Below are 22,664 nucleotides of genomic sequence, written 5' to 3'. Positions count from 1 at the left end.
GGGTTATACGTGGAGATCGGCCAAGGTATGATTTTGGTTTCTCGTATTTAATATGTGAGGTTTTGTGAAAACATTAGGTTAGATGACCATAGGCTAGGTGTGAATGTATGAATGCATTAAATGTTTAGTACCTTGATAATAATTGTTGAAATCAGCTGATTATTAGCTTGGTAATTGATGTTGGTGATGGAATATAATGCTATATGATGAATTAGTGATAATTGACAAGGTATTAATAAATAAACATGTATATGTGATGAATGATGATGATTTTGTTGGTTAGTTGAGTTATTTGTGTATGTGATTGTATATATAGGGGTATAATTGATTGAGATAGAGTGTGGAGATTTTGGCATTTTAAATGGTGTGCTATTGTGCTGAATATATGTATAGTTAGGTTGGATTTGAGTTTGGTTTTTAATGAAAATTGAGGTTTGAGGTTTTTGTGTGAAATGAATTTTTGGCCGAACTTTGGCGAGCCATAACTCAGCTTCCAGAACCCTAAATTGTTTCAAATCTATTTTATATGAAAATTGGATCCTTGAAGTTTACACCGTTCAAAGAATGGATGAAAAATATTTTAAAACGAGAAAGTTATGCGCATCGGAAGTTCGGTATGTAAAATTGAAATTCTGCAGACTTAGCCATTTCTGATCAAACTACAGTGTATGCGTATGTATACCCCTCATTCACGAAGGGTTATTTCTGTCCAGCATACATGCGTACGCGGACAAAGGTATACGTTCGCGATATGGACTAAACTACAATCCCACGCATACACGTGACCCCTATTTCAGCAAATGTGGATTTTGTATTTTAAAGCCAAATTTCAAACCTCTAAACCTCTATTTTCATTCCTTTGATCCTAGATCTTGTTAGTAAGCCTAGTAATGAGATAAAGCTAGGAATATATGGTAACTTAGAGATGAAAAAAGTTTGAGAAGTGATGATTTAGGAAAAGCTACGAATATATATATATATATATATAAATACTACTTAAATTATGAAACTGCTAAAGAAAGGAATAAATGTTACATCTGAGTATTGTTTCTTGAAAGTGCGACCCCAGGAGATGGTGGAAGGTGAGGATCCCCTTCTTTGTTCCTCCTGATATTGTAAAATTGACCCCAAAAAGATGGTGGGAGGTTATGATCCCCTACTTGGTTTCTCCTAGGCATATGAGAACGTACCTCCTAGGTAGATGCAAGGGTTGTGGTTTCGCCTCACTTGCTCCAGGTTGGTTAGTATAAAGGCTCTCCGGGTAGACGCAAGGGTTGTGGTTCCACCCCACTTGCTCCGGGTTATGATGAATTATGTATAAAAGTGCAATTATATGATGTATAAGTGATGATATAGCCATAATGAATGATTATGAAATGTTTATGAATTAATATGAAATGATGATCTGAGATACAAGTTTTCCTGAGTAAAGTTCCATGGCTTGCCACCATGTTTTCCAAGTTGAGACTCGATACTCTGTTAACCCTACGATGTAAGAGGTGACCGGGCACTTATAAATTCCTGGGAAGGTTAACCCCCATTGAGAAATTTTATATATATGAGAAAAAGCTATGCATAGACTCTTGGGGATGCGCGTCGGGGGACAATCCAGGGTTTAGCAGCCGGACTTATCGGGTTGGCTTGATAACCGACGGATGAGACTCATCAACCGTAGGACAGGCATGCACAATTTACATCTTGTTTGAATTGCTTGCTTGTGCATTAATTGGGATTGCCTAACTGATTATAATATGTTATTTATTATATTTGCTATCTGTATTACTTGTATTCTACCTGTGTTTGCCATTGTCTGTTTGTTTGTCTTTGTAATTTCACCGGAGATGGAGGAACGGAGGAAAGACAGAGAGAATTAGGGTTCTAGTTAAGTTTTAGTTAGATTTAAGGAATTGGTTAAGTTTAGAAAGCCTTAGAGAACCACCCTGATTCATGGTTTCTATTTTAGTTCTTTAAGTTTTATAATCAAAGTGTCGGCATTCTAGGATTGCCTCTGGTATTCTCAGGACCTTATATCTTATGTACGTGGCACCTTTACCATGCTGAGAACCCCGATTCTCATCCCATACGATATTGTTGTTTTTCAGATGCAGGTCAATATGCACCTCGCTAGGCGTCTGGAGTTCTACAGCAAAGTGGATTTTGGGGCTTTATCTTGATGTATAGTTTATATTTATGATCATATGTATAGAACTCTCCTAATAACTTGTTTTATTTTGCACCTCTTAGAGGTTTATGGAGAACCATGATTTATTATATATGTACTTTGGGTTTTGGGTTAAGTATATATGTATGTAAATATTCTCCGGTCAGCCTTAGCTTCGTAGATTGAGCTAGGAGCTTGTTATTTTGTACTCTTGACCCTCTACTCTTATTATTTATATGTAAGTTAGTGAACCTTAGTTTTCTTCGTTCGCAAGTTACGTTATTTCTTAGCGTTGCGCTTTTAATTTTGCGATTTTGCTTTACCTATTCTTCAAGACTCCTCGTATATTATATTCTTTCTATTATCATATGTATAAATATTTTATTTTAGAGGTCGTAATACCACACCACCTCTATTTTATGACTTAAATGTAAAGCTCTGTGCGGTAGGTATTACATGGACTATCTCAGTAACGATAAAAGAGTACTTCGAGAGTTTAAGGACTATGCCTTTGAGAAAAGACATGTGCAAAAAGTGGTTAGTTGGGTTCTTTTCTGTCATATGGTATATTTGGTTATACCGGAATGATATAATATTTTAGAATAAGACAACAAATTTGGTGGATTGTGTCACTAGATCATTTAGTTGCTTTAGGGAATGGTGTAGTAGTTAACTTATGTTGTTGATGGCTATGCCAGAAATGACATAAGAGTTGAGTTAATTGTATTTTAATTTTTATTTTGGTTTGTTCTGTTTAATCATTTGCTCCACCTAGTGTGTTGAACTTTGCCAAATAAAAAAAAGTTGGCTAACAAGTAAGAATCACCACGAAGAGAGGTTGTTCAAATAGCGACATTCACAACTAGAAAATGGATTAATACAGACAGATTTACAGACGGATTTGGTCTTTATTACAGACGGATTTTTGGTTACCGACGAAATTACCGACGGATTTTGTCCCTCTGTAAAAGCCCCGTCGGAAATTATTTACTGACGGATTTTTTTTCCGTCGGAAAATTACCGACGGATTTTTACTAGTTACCGATGGATTTTCCCTCTGTAAATTCTCCATCCATTTCCCAAAGGCGACGAAATTTCTGATGGATTTTCCGTCTGTAATTACAGACAGATTTTCAGACAAATTTTTTGTCTGTAATTACAGATAGATTTTCAGACGGATTTTCCGTCTGTAATTACAGACGGATTTTCCGACAGATTTTCCGTCTGTAATTTGAACTTTGGAAAATTATCTCCCACTCTAATTACAGATAGAAAATCCATCTGTAAATCCATCAGTAAGATAAAATATTTTTTTTTATTTTTCCAATTACAAAATAAGCTTGTTTTCATACAAAATACTATAAACAAACAAGTCAATATAATTCAAAACATAAACAAAGTGTATTGATACATCAACTATAATAATAAATAACAACCATACATCAACAAAGTGTATTGAGTAAATTAAAAGTTGTTAATGGGTATCCAAAGGGCTCTAAATAATTTTCCTCATACTAGTAAATTAAAAGAACTATGTTACAAGCAACTCCTATTCAATTTCCTAACTCATTTGAACAATTTTCTGCTGCTGCTGCTGCTTCTTCTTCATCATCCCAGCTTTCCTCACACGGTCACAAATGTTCTCTAAAACCAGATCATCCATGTGCTGAAATAGTGGTATATATCTTACCAATCATCAGGGGCGCTTTTAACAGCTTGATCAAAATAGCCCCCAGCACTATCAGCCTCCTTCTCCATTTGCCAAATTAAATCCGCAGAGTCACAAAACAGTTGCATCACCAGGATTAGCCAAAATGGCTCTTTCAAGATACTCCTCGGCTTTAGGATAATCTCTACGAACCTATATTTGCAAATTGAATATTAGTGAACCATTCATAGACAGAGCACAATAGTTTTCTTAGATCTTCCATGTATTGATAAGTTTCAAAAACAAGCTTTACCTCTTTTAAGAACTTAGCATAATTTCCAAGCAGAAGCGCATTGTTGGGGTTAGCTTGAATCATGGTTTGGTAATAAGCATGAGTCTTATCTGATTCCCAGCCACCTCCATCTGGGACTCTTCCACTGCCACCACATATCTTGCCACCATCACTCCCCTATTACCTCTCTTCGTTTCTTCACCACCATCTTCATCATATTCTACTAGGACTTGCCTATCTAAACCTGAGACTGAGAAGAGTTATCTGATTGAAGGTTTCCCTTTTGTTGTGTGAATCACTTGGTCACTTTCTTTGATCTCGGTACCATGCTGACTCTTGAGCACGTTACTACGTGGTATGCGACTCTTGTTGTCGTGCTTTGTTGGGCTTCGATGATCTGATGAGTCAGGCAAGTTTTGTCTTGGACTGGCAAACGATCTTGTTCTAGAAAATTGAAGAACCCTTTCTGCTTCAGGGGAGGATGGTTCCCTAGAATGGGGTATGAACGAGGTTGGTATTGGTGTCGAGGAGCTTCTTAGTAACATTGTTTTGCTGTTTAGAGAAACAAACACAAAAGACAATGAGAGAAAGAAGTAGTTCAAGGTATATAATAAGATCTGTTAGGAAGTGTGGAATGGTAGGCTGCTGAATTCTACGGCCAAGAATTGTTGTTGCATGTGACAGAAATGGAGTCAACATCATCATTCAATTCTTTCCAATAGTGGGATAATAATCATATTCTCTCTTTGATGTATTGAGACTACCAAAAAATAGCAACTGTCACCAAGCAAAACTTTAAATCCAATAATTTACAAATCGCACACCCCAAAAAAGGGGGAAAAAGGAAAGGCACAATCATGTTGTTACGCATCATGATACCTGAAAATTTTGAATTTATATGAGAGTCTAAGGTGCCTATGCCTACAGCAGCTATGGTGGCTAAACAATTTTTACAACACCTAAAATTAATCACTGAAGAATTGGATCCCAAAGGCAGACACTATATGAAAAAAAATTAGAATTCTTACAGATGAATCAGAGCCATTTCCGAGCTAAAAAGTTGAGGAGGAATATTGCCTGAGATTATTCTTCCCAAGATGACTGCATGTAACACGTATTAGATGGATTTTTCTACATAAAAGTAGTAAGCCATTTATTGCAGAAAATAAAAGAGTTGACTCACAAATGTTTGGCATGGTGCAACTTATCAAGACCAGGTACACTGCCACTAGAAATTGGTATAGGTCCTTGAAGCTCATTGTCAGCTAAATCTAACCAATATAGGTTCGATAAATTACCAATAGAATGTGGAATCCTCCCAGTGAAGCTATTGGAATTTAAGAGGAATACATTTATGCAGACAAGCATCCCTAAAAGAAATTATTAGTAACCATGAAAAATCTGAACATTGGGGGATTAGCTACAGAGATCTGCAATTGAAGTTGTGACTGAATCGCTAATTAGCTTCCAAAAAGTAATCATTGAAAAAATGAATTTTAAGTAATAAATATTTTTTCTACATCACACACACGGTACAGTCACTAGTTATATAGCTAGCAAATATTCTATGGCTAATCTCTATTGCAAAATTCATGGTGCAATAATGTACTAAAGTTGACAATGATAACTGCACAATGTTAATGCTTTTAATACAATCCCACTAAAAAGTCAACCTTTCATTGGGCAACACTACCAATTTCAGCTAGTTTTTTAAATAATTTTTTTAAGTTTTTATTTACAATCACTCTTCTCGCTTCTGTCTCTTTTTTTCTATCCACCAGCCATCCGCTGCCGACCTTTAAACTTTAACCTTAAATCTTAAATTCTAAATTCCAAATCTTTTAAAAATAAAAATTTAAAAATTAATTAATTTTAATACAAGAAAAATATAATAGTAATTTGGCAGTTATCAAACTTATACTCCAATAATTTCCTGTCAATTATGTATAATTAACATGAAATGATTGTTGAACATCTAAATTCATGACATATTTTATATATTGATATTTACTTCTACCATATGAGGCCTAGAACAGCTGTTTCTGGTACTCAATAAGAAAAGATTGAATTTTGGATTTTACTATCTACCAATATATGTATGGATACTATCTAGAATTTCTATTTTATAGCGAAGGTATGGATGATGATACACCCATATAATCCTGAACAATTTTCACTACCTGCGAAGCATATAACACCCATCAAATTAGAGTAGAATCAATGTAGCATCTAAGCTTCCAAAGCAACACAGTGAGATGGGTAGCAGACTTGAATGCATGCTGCCATCATTGGTGGCTCGTTCTCTTCTGACTTGCTCCATTCACACCATTAATGAAGACGATGACACTGAAAGAGTTTATGCAGTTTCATACTATTACAAAAGAGAATCAAACAAAATATTCATGATGGAAAGAGGGAGAAAAACTGCAAGGGCAAGTTAAAAACTATACTTTTTTTCTGCTGGACCTCCTATGGACAATTTTTGGCTTCAATACAATATCACGACGATGAGATATTTAAGGCATATTGCAACCCAGTGAGCACCGAATGAAATGCAGATACTATTTTTTCCACCTTAACTTCATGCTAAAAAGCAGAACCTCTACAAAATTCTAGTATCTAAAATTCTAAATAGCAGTAAGCAAAAATGAGTACAAACAGTGAGCATTTAACTATAAAGCAGCATGGAAGCTATATCCAACTATAAAGCAACAAAAATGAAGGCATGATCACCATGAAGCTGTCACCAAATTCTTTGATCAGAAAGCTCTTTTCTCAATATTTATTCATGGAAGCTATATCCAACTATAAAGCAGCATCAGGATCCAACCTTCTCTGGATTGCAGCAGCAGCTTATAGTGACAAAATTACAAATAAACAAGCAAAACCATTAAAACTAACCAAAGAGCCTCAAATAGTTTAATTTGAGATTCTCACCTCAAAGTTACCAAGCTTGTATTGGTATGCCATTTTCTCCCTCAGTTGAGCTTGCTCTTTCATTGCCTGTGCCTGTAAATGACAGCCTAGAAGTGTGAGAAGAAAAGGACCTTGACATCAAGAAAATAATCTAAGGATAGGGGCCACATCAACATAAAAAAGCAATCTGGTAAAAACTAATTATTCCACTTTGCATAGAGTGCTTCAAAGCAATCACTTGCTCTTCCTTATGCTTTTCACATGCTTGCAACAATTCTTGCCTGCAGTGGCAATGAAAAAATGATCATGCTATAATGAAAATAAAGGAATTTAATGTTAAATCATATAAACTACTATATGCCTTGATGGTGTAGATGTTCTGATTTTGTGCAAATGAAAAAGAGTTGAAAAAGTCAAACAAACAGATTGAGAAAATCCTATGCATAACAAATTTAAAACAATGGGAGTGTAAGTTCAGAGGAAAAGCTTAGACAAATGGAATCAATTTACAATGCCAATAACAAAATCCACATGAAGAATTAAGAAATTTGAGAAGAAATTGTTGTAACCTTGAAGAACTCATCTGAATTGCCAATAACTCTCTCAACAACCAAGTCTGCATTCTTAAGCTCGAATTCGTCCTAGTTTTGTTGCCACAAACAGCCTTGTCCCCTGGCCCTGCATACTCATCAAAAAAGCTATAATTTTCAGACCTCATGAAGCATCCATCAAGAAATATTTGAGACGTTGTGGCTTAAAGCAAACATGTTAAGGAACTAGTTTGTTGCTCAACAAAAAAATACTATCATTAACTAAAGTATTATTGTAATAGCAGTTATCATGCAAATTGAAATGAGTTTAAAATGAAGATGTAAATTAAAGGATACAATGAGAAATATCCATCAGGCCTCAAAAAAGTAACTCTCTGACCACCATTGAGTATGACTTTGACATTCGACACTTTTCCGGGAATTATATAGTCTTTTGTTCCTAAATCTACTAACAAATTTATGCACACCATTAACAAGAAATGGATGCAAGGAATGGGTGTACACCACAATAAACTCTAGCAAAACCTTGCTGAATTCCACTCAATTAACATTATCAGATACACCTAAGTAAATGAACCAAAGATGCTAACAGGTTTTGATAGCCATCTTTCTAAATATTTCAAATTACAATTGATACTATAAACCAACCGAAGCTTCAAATTAGATGAATTCTGAATGACTAAATCAAACTTGATTTTGGTGTGAACTCCAAAACAATATGAACAACTTGAACTGATATATGACCCCAAGCACCATTACCAGTCCCATCAACAATTCAAAGTCAATCTCACATATTAAAGTGCTTTAGTGCATCTACATATTAAAGTTGAAAGCTTTAGTTCATCTAAAGTATATTGAACAAAATATAAAAAATCTGCCAATTCAAATACAATGGTTATTCGCATCAGTCACCATCCAACAATTAGATTTTGAATTAACTAAAAAGTAAGAAAATAAAAATCAGAGTGACAAAAAAGAAAAACAAAGCATACTGCTGGGGATCTTCACTCGACCATAAATGGTGTAACCTTCAGTGGACCTGAAAAAAACAAACTAGGATTAAAATCGATCCACATAACATAATTCTAAACCAGAGAGAACAAACGGAAAATTAGGGTTAAGGGACGAGAATTAGGGTTAAGAAAAACAGGGAAGGGACAGGGTTAGGGCTAGGGATAATAAAATCGGAAAAGAATCACAATGGAAGGGTTAGGGCTAGGGACGAGAAGGAAGCGGAGGCCTGCCTGAACTAACAGTGACGAGAAGAGACGATGACAAACCTCCGGCGAGGAGAGAAGAAGCAGCGCGAGAGTGGCGGCGGAGGGAGCTCGTAAGACAAGTGCACGGCCGAGAAAGCTCGTGTGACGACGAAAGGAGCAAACGCATTGAGAGCGGCGGTGGAAGGAGCTCGTGTGACGCGAGCCGCGGCGGCGACACCGGAGGATGTCACATCTTCAATGGAGAGAGAGAGAGAGAGGGCATGGGAGTAATTCAAGGAAACGTGAAAAAAAGTGAACTGAAGTATTCGGGAGTAGAGTGATCCATCTCCTTATTCTAATATATTTCCGACGGAAAATTTAAATTACAGACGGATTTTCCGTCTGTAAATATTTTTTACGGAAAGAATTAATTTTTCCGACGGAATTATCGACGGATTTTCTTTTCCGTCTGTAATTTATGCTAATTCATTTTTTTTGTTTTTCGACAAAAAATCCCTCTGAAATTCCCTCTATATTTCAGTGGGATAAAATCCGTCGGAAATATCCGTCTGTAATAACTAATTTTCTAGTAGTGACATGGTAGACATTTTGGAACTGGATCAAGTTAGTTATGAGTTTAATTTTTCAATTTCATTCTATTAGTTTATTTGCACATGTCTCACGTGAATTTGTTGCTATGTCTTATGATTTTTTTTTTTGTTTCGATAGACGCGATACGATAATCGCGTTCAAGCCAAAAAATCTGAAATTGAAATTGTTGATTTTTCAAATCTATTAAAAATTTATACTCGACATTTTTAATATCTTTTCGACCAAGTACCCTCATATTCATCAATAATAATATGAGATTTTTCAACCTATCTAGAAAACCCACACATTAATTGTGTATCAATGCAAGAGTTGTGCATTCAAATATGATCATTTTTATCCTTTTTTTATCTGCATTTGGATACACACTAATAAATATAAATTGTTACTAGCTATTTTTGTTTAGACGAAGAAGAAGAAAATGAAAAAAAATATGATTATTTAGGCTGAATGGATCTATTTATATAAAGTTCACTTTTTTGTTATTTTATATATATTTTGTTTACATAATAAATAATATAAATTAGGAGATATTTCATTTACCGTGAGAATGAGATAGCAAATATGTAAACGAAAGGCTTAATTTATGTAACATAAATCTCATTTATAAATGAAATATGTACAAAAAAAATTATTACTTATCTTAATTACAATATAAATAAAATATATGTATGTCTATCTCATCCCATTAAAAGCATCTATATTCACCTATTGTCACACAGAGTCTTATGCTTAAGTCATAAAATAGAGGTGGCGAGGTATTACGACCTCCAAAAATAAAATTTAGTATGTATAGTAGTATAAAAAATGTTTATAACTAGGAGCCTTTGAAGAAAAAGGGATAAATCAAAACCGTTAAATCGAAAAGTGCAACACTCCGACCGATAACGTAAACGAAACAAATAAAGGATAAGCTAATGCGGAAAGATATACAAGAGAGTGCCAAAAATACAAATATCAAGACTCAAGACTCAGTTTGCGAAGATAACCGGTCCGAGCATAGAAGTATACATACATATATAAAGTAGGAGAACCCAAAAGACAAGTTACAGAACCTATTTCTCCAAAATAACCTCTAAGAGGAGTCAATACGGCATATGTATATACAATGGAGATAATAAGTATCTAAATAAGTACATAAAATCAAAATAAAGTCCCGAGAGCCAAGGATCTTTGCTAAAACAGAAGTCTCCAGCATGCCTCAGCGAGGAGCCTCACATCCTGCATCTGAAAACCACAAAATCCGCATGGGTGAGAATTGGAGGTTTTTAGCATGGTAACAGTGCCCAAATATCTAACATATAATGTCCTGGAAAAAGCCGAAGGCAATCCTAGAACTCCCACTTTATAATCAAAGAGCATAAATATAACTAAACCATGAGAAATGAAAATAGGCAACTAACTAAGGATCTTCAGTCTAACTAAGACTCCCCTTTCCAAATCCTTCGAACCTCCCAACCACCACCAGTAATTTGATATCGCAAACACAATTATATCAACAAAGAAATGCACAATTAGGAAACAGATACGGCAAGTAGACAATTAGAAAGTAAATATGCAGTCAATTAGGCATTCCAAACAAATCACATATAATGCATATGATGTATGCCTGTCCTAGTGGCTGATGAGTCTCATCTGTCAGTTATAAAGCCAATCCGATAAGTCCTGGTAGCTAACCATTAGACTGTCCCTCTGTCGCGCATCCCCAACTCGAGTTATTCAAAACATAATCATAATCATAATTCACATACAACACCCTCACTGGTGTTTATTCACGGGGGCGAGCTCATCCGAAACTTTCATAGTGTCCGGCCACACTTACGACATAGTGTCAGCAGAGTATCGAGTCTCAACCTGGAGCACGTGGTGGTTAGCCACTGCTTTTATCCAAGGAAACTTGTATCTCAGATAGGTTGAGTGCAACAATCATAACATCAATAAATCAGCATATATGCATTCATTATCAGCCATCTTTCAATATGTATCTCAGCCATTCGGCTTAAAATCATAATTCATAATCAGCCATAAACCATCATGACACATAGCCATTCGGCTCATATCATCCATAGCACTCTACCATCCTCCTCAACAACTCATAACATCATCATTAGTCATAATCCATCAATACTTTTATTTTCTTCATCCACAAGTTACCCCTTCCCTAGCTTCTTCTTGACCACTAGGCATTTGATATTGATTTAAGACTTAAAGGATGAAAATGTGGATTCAGAAGCTTAAAATAGGGTCTCGAATTACAAGCTTGTTGGGAAGGTGCAACATGTAAAAACAATGTTCTTATAAGAAAACAGGGAGTGTGCGTACGCACAGGGGTGTGCATGCACACACCCAGAAGTATTTTCAGAAAGTGTGCATGCGCACAGGGTTGTGTGTACACACAAAAAGCAAAATTTTCATTGTTCAGTGCACGCACAGGACGTGCGAATGCCATCAATAGAATGCACCTCCCAACGTGTGTGCGCGCACAGAGCGCGCTAGTGCTCCCAGCAGTAGCCATGTCCCCCGTGTGTGCGTGCGCACAAGGCTGTGCGTACACACAGCTTTAAAAATCCACGGGGTATGATCTGATAAACCCCGATTTCGTGGTTTATCTTGTGCTTATTTTAGGAAATTTTACCACCTTTTCCCACATTTATTCAATAAAATAGCATGGTTTTGTAATTCTCCATTGAATTGTGCTTAAGTGTAAAAAACATATTTTTTAGGCCCTTAAATTGGTGATTTTGATTCACTTCAAATCCATTCGATGCCTTGATGTGTTTGTTGAGTCATTTCAGGTTCATAAGGCAAGTATTGGATGGAAGAAATGAGGAGAAAAGCATACAAAGTGGAGAATGCATGAAGAAACAAAGATTGGGAATGCATCAATGGACGCGCACGCGTACAAGGCGTGCACGTGCAGAAGTGATTTTGCATAGAGACGCGCACGCATACATGCCGCGTCCGTGCGGATGAAGAAACAACCAATCGACGCGCACGCACACATGGCGCGTACGCGCCGATACTAACACGTGACCCACTTAAAGGCAAAATGCTGTGGCGATTTCTGAGCTGCCCAGGACCAAATCCAACTTGTTTCTGAGTGTATTTCATGCAGAATTGAAGTCCAAGCAAAGGGGGAGCAATTAGTTAGTCAACATGAGCCTTTAGTTAGTTTTCTAGAGAGAGAAGCTCCCTCTTCTCTCTAGAATTAGGTTAGGATTAGGTTAAATTGTCATAGATCCATGTTTAATTCTTTGATCTCATCTTGTTTCTTTTATAATTTTTCATGTCTACATCTTGATTTTCTTAGTTGTAATGTTAATTTCCCTCTTTGCTCTCTTTTGTGATGATGAACTCATGTTGGATTTGGTTTACATTTAATGCAAATTGATGTTGATGTTTCTTTCATTGATGAATTAAGTTGTTGATTTACTCTCATTGCAATTGGTAGTTGTTAGATTTTATTATTCTTGCAAATTTACCATGCTTTCCTTTATTACCCACCAAGTGTTTGACAGAATGTTTGGTTGGTTTTTAGAGTAGACCTTGAGCATTCTTGGCTTAGAAAGAGTAATTAGGCAATCTTGAGTTATGAAAACCCAACCTATTTTGGTGATCTAGAATTGATAGTTAATATCATTCTCAATGACTCTAATCTCTTGCTAAATTAATTAGCGAGTTGATTAGGACTTTTGACTTGAGATTAACTAGTCTTGCTTGATTTTCTCTCACGGAAGATAACTACACCTTCTTCCAATGTTGGAGATGACAAAATAAGATAAATTCTTGTTAAGCATTGCTATGATTAATGACTAGGATAGAAAGCTTATGATCTCAACCCTTTCCATGAATGTCTCTTTACTTATTGCTTCTTTTATTGCTCTCCTTACTCTTCTTGTCATTTATATTATTGTTCCTCTTATCAACCAAAACCCCCTTGCCCCTTTATAGCCAATAATTAACCACTTCATCGCAATTCCTAGGGAGACGACCCGGAGTCTAAATACTTCGGTTAATTCTTATTTGGGGTTTGTTACTTGTGACAAAACCATATTTTAATTTGATGTGAGAGTTGTTTGTTGGTTTGGAGCTATGTTTACAACGAAGTAATTCCTTTCTTTAAGAAGAAAATCTAAACCGACAACAATTTTCGCCTGTCATGTGCGTGCACATACAAACCAGAAATCACAAATTCTGCAGCATTCATAGAATTCAGATTTCAGGCCCTAACTTTCAACGATCATATCTCTTTCCACAGAATTCAGATTTCCACCAAATTTAAACCATTTTAAAGCTTGTCAAATTATCTTTCATTTGATATAAAAAATATTAAATTTCAAAAACGGTAACTCAAGATATGATCCGTTGAAGTTCATCAAAATTTCATTTTTATCAAAGTTCATAACTTCCAATTTTCAGAACATACACCTTCAAACTCATTCAAAACCAACCAAAACTTGCCAAAATCAACCTCAAGCCTCCTCAACTCATACTTTGACATCTTTATTAAGTTCACAATCCACCAATCCACCATTTTAAACAATCTCAATCAAATAACTCAATTTCAAACAAAACATCATATCATATATCTTTCCTCATCCTAAGTTCCAACAATACCAATTCCATCAACCATCAATACATGCAATCAATATCATCATCACCATCAACATAGTTTCACCCGCAATTCAATCTCAACCAATCATTAAATATCTATCAAAACACGCATATCTCTCATACATCTTACCATCAAAGCATCCAAAATCCACTAATCACATACACACAACAACACAATTCATCTCAACCAATCAACAACATCAATAGTTCAAATCTTATCTTAGGGTCTCTAGCCTAGATTTTCACACCACATTATATTTTAGATACAAAAAACCGAAACCATACATTGGCCGATTCCCGTTCAATCCGGAACACTTCCAAATTCAACTTTCAAGGTCCCAAAACTTCACCAACAGATTTTAAAGCTTATTGCTCCACTCCAAAGCTTTCCAAAACCATCAATCAAGCTCTAATACACATATATACACTACCTAAACCATAATATCACATGCAAACACAATAACTCAATCACTAAATCATAAAATTCCAAGTGTTTAACTTAGGGTTGAGATTCTTATTTTACCTAAGGATTAAGGAGGCAAGACTAAGCCTTCCCTTCAAGTTAAAACGTGGCTTACCTCTTGCACAACCTTATAGGCTTTGTAGAGCTTGACGCTGCGGTCGCGTGATCACAAACGATACAACGATCAGAGCTCCAGATCAAAAGTTATGATTAATTAAAGATTGAAGTGAATTTGGGAAAGGGTTTCAAGCTTTCCCCCTTTTCCTTGCTGTGTTTCTAAGTTCATTTGGCAGCAAATAAGACTGTTGCCTTTACTTATTTGTTATTGGGCTAGACCTTGGGCCCAATACAGGTCCGATTGGCCCGGTTTGGCCTGTTCGGCCCAATCTTGAGCCAATTTTTTTTTAAAATTGGTGTCAAAATTCTTGTTTTAATTTTCTCTATCATATTAAGCCATAAAATTCACATTTTTAATTTTCTAGAATTAATTTTACTTTATGGGTTAATCAGTCATTAATCAACCGGGTTTTATAGCTATCATATATGAATTCTACTACTTTGATTTAAGAGTGAAGTACAAATTTAAATTCGGACAATTTTCGCAAAAGACAATGTGAATCCTGATAAAAAGGGAGACTTCAACCCCTAATTATATTTTCTGTAAGACATACAATTATTTTGTCATTCCACCATTTACTCATAATAAAAATCGTATAGATATTATGTAACACCCTGCCACACTGAGCTTTACGCATAAGTCATAAAACAGAGGTGGTGTGGTATTACGACCTCTAAAATAAAATGTGTACATATAATAGCAGAAAGATTATAATATACTAGGAGTCTTGAAGAATAGAGGGAATAAAAATCACGAAATAAAAACGTAATGCTCAAGAAATGAGTTAACTTGCGTGCTAAGGAAACTATAACCATCAAACATAAGATTATAAAAAGTAGGAATAGAGTGCCAAAAATACAAAATAACAAGCTCCAAACTCTGCCCGCGAAGTCAAGGCTGGTCAGAGGATACACACACACACACACACACACACACACACACACATATATATATATATAAACATATCCAAAATCCAAATGTACGTAAACAAAATTCTGTCTCTCCATAAACCTCTAAGAGGATAAAAAAGAATAAGTTATGCAGAGAGAAAGCTAAGTACATATAAATATATATATAGATCACTGTACAACAAAATAACCCAGTAACCACTTCGCTTCAGGAGTCTAGACATCTACGAGATGCCTCTCGACCCACATATGAAAAATAACAACATAGTATGGGGTGAGAACCAGAGGTTCTCAGTATGGTAAAGGTGCCACACAAATAAGATATAAGGTCCTGGGAATGCCAGAGGCAAACTCAGAACGCCGACACTCAGATTATAGAGCTTAAAGTATTAAATAGAAAACATAAAAGGTGGTTTTCTAAGAGTATCTAAGCCTAACTTAACTTAACCTTAAAATCTAAGTCACATACTTCCATTCCTCCATACCTCCATCTCCGTCAGCATTTCACAGACAAATAAACAAATAAGGGCAAGTACAAGAAGGTTACAAATACTACAGGTAACAAATATACATTTAACATGGAAAGTACACTTAGGAACACCCAGTTAATGCACAAACAAGTAATTCAAGTAGTATGCATATGATGCATACCTGTCCTATGGCTGATGAGACTCATCTGTCGGTTATTCAACCAACCCGACAAGTTCGAAAACCTTAGACTGGCCCTCGACGTGCATCCCCAGGAGTCTATGCATAGATTTTTCTCAAATAATCAATATTACTCAATGGGGTTAACATTCCCAGGAATTTATAAGTGCCCGGTCACCCTTACGTCGTAGGGTCAACAGAGTATCGAATTTTCAACCTGGTACACAAGGTGGCAAGCCACGGTACTTTATCCAGGGAATCTCGTATCTCAGATCATTTAATCATTCAAGCCAAGTATCATGCATAATCATTCATTTGAATATCCAGCCAAGTATCATATATGATCATTTGTAACACTTCATAATCAATTCATCACTTTTCAGCTTTACTTTACCTTCAAGTTATCCCCATCTCTTAACTTCATCTGATTATCAGGTTTAATACTACTATTTATGACTAAAGGAATGAAAATAGAAGTTTAGAAGTTTGAAATAAGTTTTAAAACTCAAAAATCATGTTTGCTGGAACAGGGGCCACGCGTACACGTGGCTCACGAGTACGCGTGGGAGTGTAAAGGTGCAGCTTGCGCGCGCGTCCCTTTGTCATGCGTACGTGTAGGTGAAAACTTCATGTCATGCGTGCGCGTGGGCCAGGCATATGCGTGAACACGCTTACCAGCTCCTCATGCGTATGCATAAGACTAGTCGCGTACACATCGCCAAAATCCAAACCACGCGTACGCGTGGGCCATGCATACGGTGGACGTACGTTCTTTTTAAAAAAAAAACAGATTCAGTGGCAAGCTGCAGAATCATAAAATGTCACCCTGCATAGTTACATAATCGACACCAAAATTTCCGACGGGCATAACTTAATTGTTTTAAATCATTTTTCTTCTGTTCTTCGAACGGTATAAACTTCACGAACTCAATTTTCATTTAAAACAAGTTGGAATAAATTTGAGGTTCCGAAAACCAAGTTATAGCTCGCCGAAGTTCAGCCCAAAACCAAAGTTTTGCAAACTCTTTAAACCTTATTCTCATCCAAAGTTTCCATTCCATTCATTATCAACCTATCAATACCAACACAACACAATTTCCAGCAACAACACTCAACCATATTTCTTTCTAAATTAACATAATAACAATCTCCATTCCATAATCAAATCACTAATTATCCAACAACCACCTACCAAACATATTCATCAACAAATTGCTAAACTTTAAACATACACCTGCATTCCAACTTATCCTATGGTCACACTACAACAGAGGCAGAGCATAGTGGCGAAGAATTAGGGACCTCACACAGAGCCGCCACAAAACAAGGTTGTGAAGGCATGACTTCTTCGCGTGCCACAAATCAGCGACGATTGCATCACAAAATGCCACCAGGTGAGGATTTGTTAACTCAATTTCTCCTTTACCCCTTTTTAATTTTTCCTATATATTCTAACTCATTCTTCCCCAAATTAAGTAGAACCCCACAAAGATTCCTTGGAAGCGCGCGAACTCTGCCGTCGCTGCTCCACTGCGAAGGTGCTGCCGATCCTGGGTCCTCTGCCCGCCGTGCACGAAACTGTTGAGCCACTCTCTACCGTTCGCCATCCTGAGCTATCGCAGCCTCTCCCTGTCCCTGGTTAGTTCTAACACTTTGAACTTTCATTAGTGCTTTCACCCCTTGTTCGGAATTTTGAACAAGAATTTGTCCATATCTTCTATTAATTGGGGCTAACTACTGCTGTTTAGAGTTAGGAATTTGATTTATGTGACTTGGTCCCATATGAGCAAGCTAAGCTGGCTAATCATTATTCTGTTTCTGTCATAACTTTAACTACTTGAAACGTATGTATTGATAAGCAAGAATGAATTGCTCTGTTATTTTGTTTCTCTTGAGTAATGAGACTTGATTGATTTTAATTAATCTCATCTATCTCTCATGTAGAATCGTGAAGATAAATATAGAATTTCATGAAGATTTTATCATGACGTTAAGATCATTAAAGATATTGCTAAGTGAATCAGATAAACTTTATTCCTAATACGTAACCTTAGTTAAACAATATGAAAGAAAAAAAAACATATGGTTTGTTCAAAATGATCATAGCCTATATGAAAGCATTTTGGCTTCAATTTCAGATCCACATCCACTTGCAGATACAAGATCATAGGTACATCTGCTGTCTAAGTCAAACTGAATTGAACCCTCTTTAATCTTAGGCTTTTGATCAATATTTTCTTCTCCCCTTATTACTTCATGGTAATTATGGAAACCTAAACCATAGACTTAACTATAAAAATCATTCATGTCTGATATGCTTTGTTTGCTATCTTTGTTGTTCATGTTTTCCCTGAAATTAGACAAGGCAGAGTTGAATTCGGTCAATTGAGCATTTGAGATGGTTCTAGATTACTGCCTGAACCTTCCATGGAAAGTGTCCTCTGAGCTTTCTCTAACACAACTTGCAAATACTTTTCTTGAGCCTCTATTCTTATCTACAATTTCTTCTGTACCTATTGGTTATGAAGCATGTTTTATTTTTAATATTTCAATTTTTTCAGTTAAACTATGTCAAATTATACTATTTTTATTCCAAGGTTTGATAAAAATACCAAAAATAAATGCATAAAAATACCAACTGTACTATTATCTGAATCGTATAAATGGTAAATACATCTAGCTGTTCTTCTAGTCTCTTTTGGATTTCAATTTGATGTCTCAATGTCTCTGCTATTGGGATTTCTCTGTTTTGTTGAAGAATAAATGCAGAGAAATCTCATCTATCTCTCATCTAGAAGCTCTGTTTTAATTAGTCTCATCTATCTTAAAAGTGGGCATAATTGGAGATAATGGAAATCATGGTCATGTATATAACTAAAGAAGTGACATTAATTCTTAACATATTAACATACCCTCTTTCATTATCACCTCTGAAACTAGTGCTAAACTCTGAAGAGCTATTTTATTTATTATAATTCAGACTCTTAAGTCCAAATTTTCTAGTTTATCTCCTTTTCAGAAAATATTATCATATCAATTGAGGTAGAAAGAACACCATCATCTTTCCACTTTATATCTTTGGCCATTAGAACTTTTTCTATCAATTTTAGAGGAGCCTCTAATGGAGGTAGATTCTGCATGAAAATAAGTAACTCAAAGGTTGTTAGTATAATAAACCTGCTACGGGTGTATAGTTTTGAAATATTGATCTTGAGTTGAGGGTTTAATAATTTATTTTTTTCACTAAACCAACTATTTATATTTTTTCACTGAATCAATTATTTTAAGTTGTGTGTTTTTGGCTTTTTCCTCTTTAATTTGTAGCATTATTCTTGCTCCACTATAATTTCATTTTTTTAATCCGGAGATTGTATAATATTAGCGAGTTCTTTCAAAAGATACTGGGAGTATGCACTGAATTGTTATGCTTACGACCTCTCTCATCAATCTTGTGCTGTATGAGTTATTTTTCTAATACTCAAAATATCTAATCAAAGAAATCTTTATATACTTGACGTAGACATATTTGGATTTTATATTTTCTATCATAGGTAGGATATAGATGCTGTTAAATTAGAGTTTAGGTAGATCTATGTCCATAAAAAATTGAAAATAATTGGAGATGGTAACATATTCTCAAATTAAATTTGAATATACGAAAAGTTATATATCGACGCAGTTGTAATTTTTTTTTAGAAGAGTTTGTCGTAGTTTACTTGGTATTTTTCTTAGAAGCATATCTAAGATAACAGATCTACAATTTTAAGATTCTATACTCCATCTGTTATAATTGTTTATTTATATATTTTTTGTTGTCTTTTAAATCTGTCTATCATTCCTGTTATGTTTTCCATTTTTTAAGATATTTTGAAGATTTTATTCTCTGTCATTATGATTGTTTAGTTATATTTCTTGATTATTTTTTTTAATTTTAACAGTTTTTCCTGTTTTCTTTTTCAATTTTTAAGGAAGCTTTTCTTTATCTTTTCATTTTTTGGACTTGGAACCAGCAATTCTTTATAGAAGTATTCTTTTAAGAAAGCACAGAATTTTGCAATGAGTAAGCCTCCTCCTCAATACTTTTCGTGAGCTACATGTTATCTGGGATGCAAGTAATTTTTATTCTGTTTCCATTGAGTTATTCCGTCGCTTGCTACATTGTTTTGCTTGCAATATATTGTCGAGTTTATTACGTATGGTACTCTCCCCCAGTCTTGTATGACCAGCTTTCCTGAATTGATGTCGAAGGCTTGCAGTTGACAAGAAATGAGGTTTTAGAGGAATCCACTGATGACGGGGTTCAGGATTGTGATGAGGCCGCCGATTCCTAAAATACATTTCTCCATCATGGATGTAGCTCATATTCACGGGATTTCATGCATATATACTACTGTATTCACCTATGATAGATAGTGGATTGTATTCTAGTCATATCAGTATACAATAGATTGAATTGATTGAGAAATTTTTTATTTTTTAAAACCTATACTCTCATATGAAGCTCTTTTATTTGACTGGTTTCTCATATAAAGCTCTTTTATTTAACTCTTACCTCTCATATAAGACTTCCTACAATCGTATATTTTAATTGTCCCTGCACATTCTTTCTATGTCCGTGGCCTATCAGGGAAATTGGAGACACGAAACTTCTTTCTCATTACCAGAAGCCGTTGGTTCGCAGAGAAGATGATAGAGGCGTCTCCATTCTCTTCTTCGGACCACGCAACATCCTTTGCAAGGTAATTGTGGTTCAAAGAGTCTCGTATACAGTCATGGCTGGATGCCTTCTCTGGACACAGTCACCTCTATCGAGCCATTGGTCATGCTCCGGCTTCAATGATGAGGGTTTGATTGCTGATCCCCAATTTCATTATCAAAATCCTTTTCATATTCGTTGATGAAACCCATTTCAGACGGTTTTTTGTTTTATTTTTAGGAACTGCTTCAATGGGACCGAAAGTACCGGGCTAAATTTGGGTTTGAGTTTATAACAAGTACGGAAACGTGGTTCCCACAGAAAATACTTGACGAAGTGAAGGTAAAAAACTTCCTATTTTACTTTTGTATTTATCTAATGTATAAAACAGTTCTCTATCTATGTAGCTAAATTCTATCTATAAATCTCTATGGATTAGAAATGTTGTAGTATCATATAGTAAATATATTTACAGTCCAACTATTAAAATCTAAATTTTTCTTCATTATTTTACTTATAGTTTTTCTTAATTTCCCAATACCTCTAGACATAGCTACCACCAAGTAAAAACAAACAACTACAGATATAATGTATATTATTAACCATTCAAACTTCAAAGACACAGGACTATAGTAGCAGCTTGTTTTGTTACAAACTAAATACCCCAGCTCCGCTATTAGTAAGTTCATCTGCTTCTCAATCCTTATACCCTAGCCCTAAATCAAAAAATTGAACGAAGGCACCCCCAGCCAATAGAAGCTCTCGCAACTCGCGCTCTAATGAGGGATCCTCAGCTCGCGCCGGACCTGGGTCTCCAGAAGCTGCCGGTCGCTCAGGTCTCTCCGCCAGTGTGGTCGTCTTCCGGTCGAGATTACTGTTGACCCATCCTCTCTACTTCGGTAACCCTCCTCTTTCTATCAATAAAATGGTTGATCTTAAAATAATTGATTACAGTAGTAGCTCATATATTATAAATGAAATCTATATTGTTCCTTTCATCATAACCTATTTTTCTTTTGGGTAAGAGTTATAATTCCAGTCATCACCTCAAGCTTGCTTTGGTTACTATTCTGACTTGAAGTTTCATCAAGAATTGGTGGAAACTTATTAGGTAATGGGAAATTAGCTGCCTAGGATTTTAAATAACTAATTAAAGAAAATTAAATATGGTATTTTATTACCTGAAACAATTAAAACTGATGATTAGTTCCCTTGGGCAGTGATGAATAACATAAACCCTAATAAAAGGCTTGAAATCATGTTAATAATGAGCTTCGTTTGATGAGTGTTTTTTCTTATATGGTCTTGTATCTTTTTTTTTTGTTGAACAACTATATCAAATAAAGAGAGAAAACTTAACAAGGAGAACATGGTTTTATAGAGAGTTAAAAGCAAAGTAGTTCAAACATAGGTCAAAGCTTGATTATTTAGTTTATTTATTATAGATTTAGTTCTTTTATTTTGGTATATTTGATTATTTTAGAAGTTAATTATTTAATTAAAAAATATAACATATGATTATTGATTTAGTTATTAATTTTTTTTGTGTATATTATTTTTTGAGTGTATAATAGTATAGTTAGGATTGATTTGAGATGTAAGAAACTGAGTAAGTATCCATAAGAGTCATAACTTGATTTCCACATAATCATCATGTGTGCCTGCTAATAAGGGTGAAAAATAAAACTCAAGGTCCGCTTGATCTTTTGTATTCTTTATATATATATATTATTAACACCACATATCAAAAAAGTAAAATTGAGAAATTCAGCATATAAAGGGTACTCCTTAGTACTCTGATTAGTAGGTGTTATACAAAGAATGTTTTTTATTGCTAAGCC

At 35.2% G+C, this 22,664-nt stretch overlaps 2 pseudogenes; both read right to left on the bottom strand.

Moving 5' to 3' along the window:
- Positions 1 to 3,847: 3,847 nt before the first annotated feature.
- LOC107615524 (uncharacterized) lies at positions 3,848 to 4,646 on the bottom strand (annotated as a pseudogene).
- A 13,581-nt stretch (positions 4,647 to 18,227) lies between these two features.
- On the bottom strand, positions 18,228 to 20,951 carry LOC148544452 (myb family transcription factor PHL11-like; annotated as a pseudogene).
- Positions 20,952 to 22,664: the final 1,713 nt, after the last annotated feature.

The sequence above is a fragment of the Arachis ipaensis genome, chromosome B9 (assembly GCF_059453495.1).
Source record: "Arachis ipaensis isolate K30076 ecotype BB chromosome B9, ASM5945349v1, whole genome shotgun sequence".
NCBI classification, from domain to species: domain Eukaryota; kingdom Viridiplantae; phylum Streptophyta; class Magnoliopsida; order Fabales; family Fabaceae; genus Arachis; species Arachis ipaensis.
Note: the sequence above shows the minus strand (reverse complement) of the source record. Positions and strands in the feature narration are given on the sequence as shown.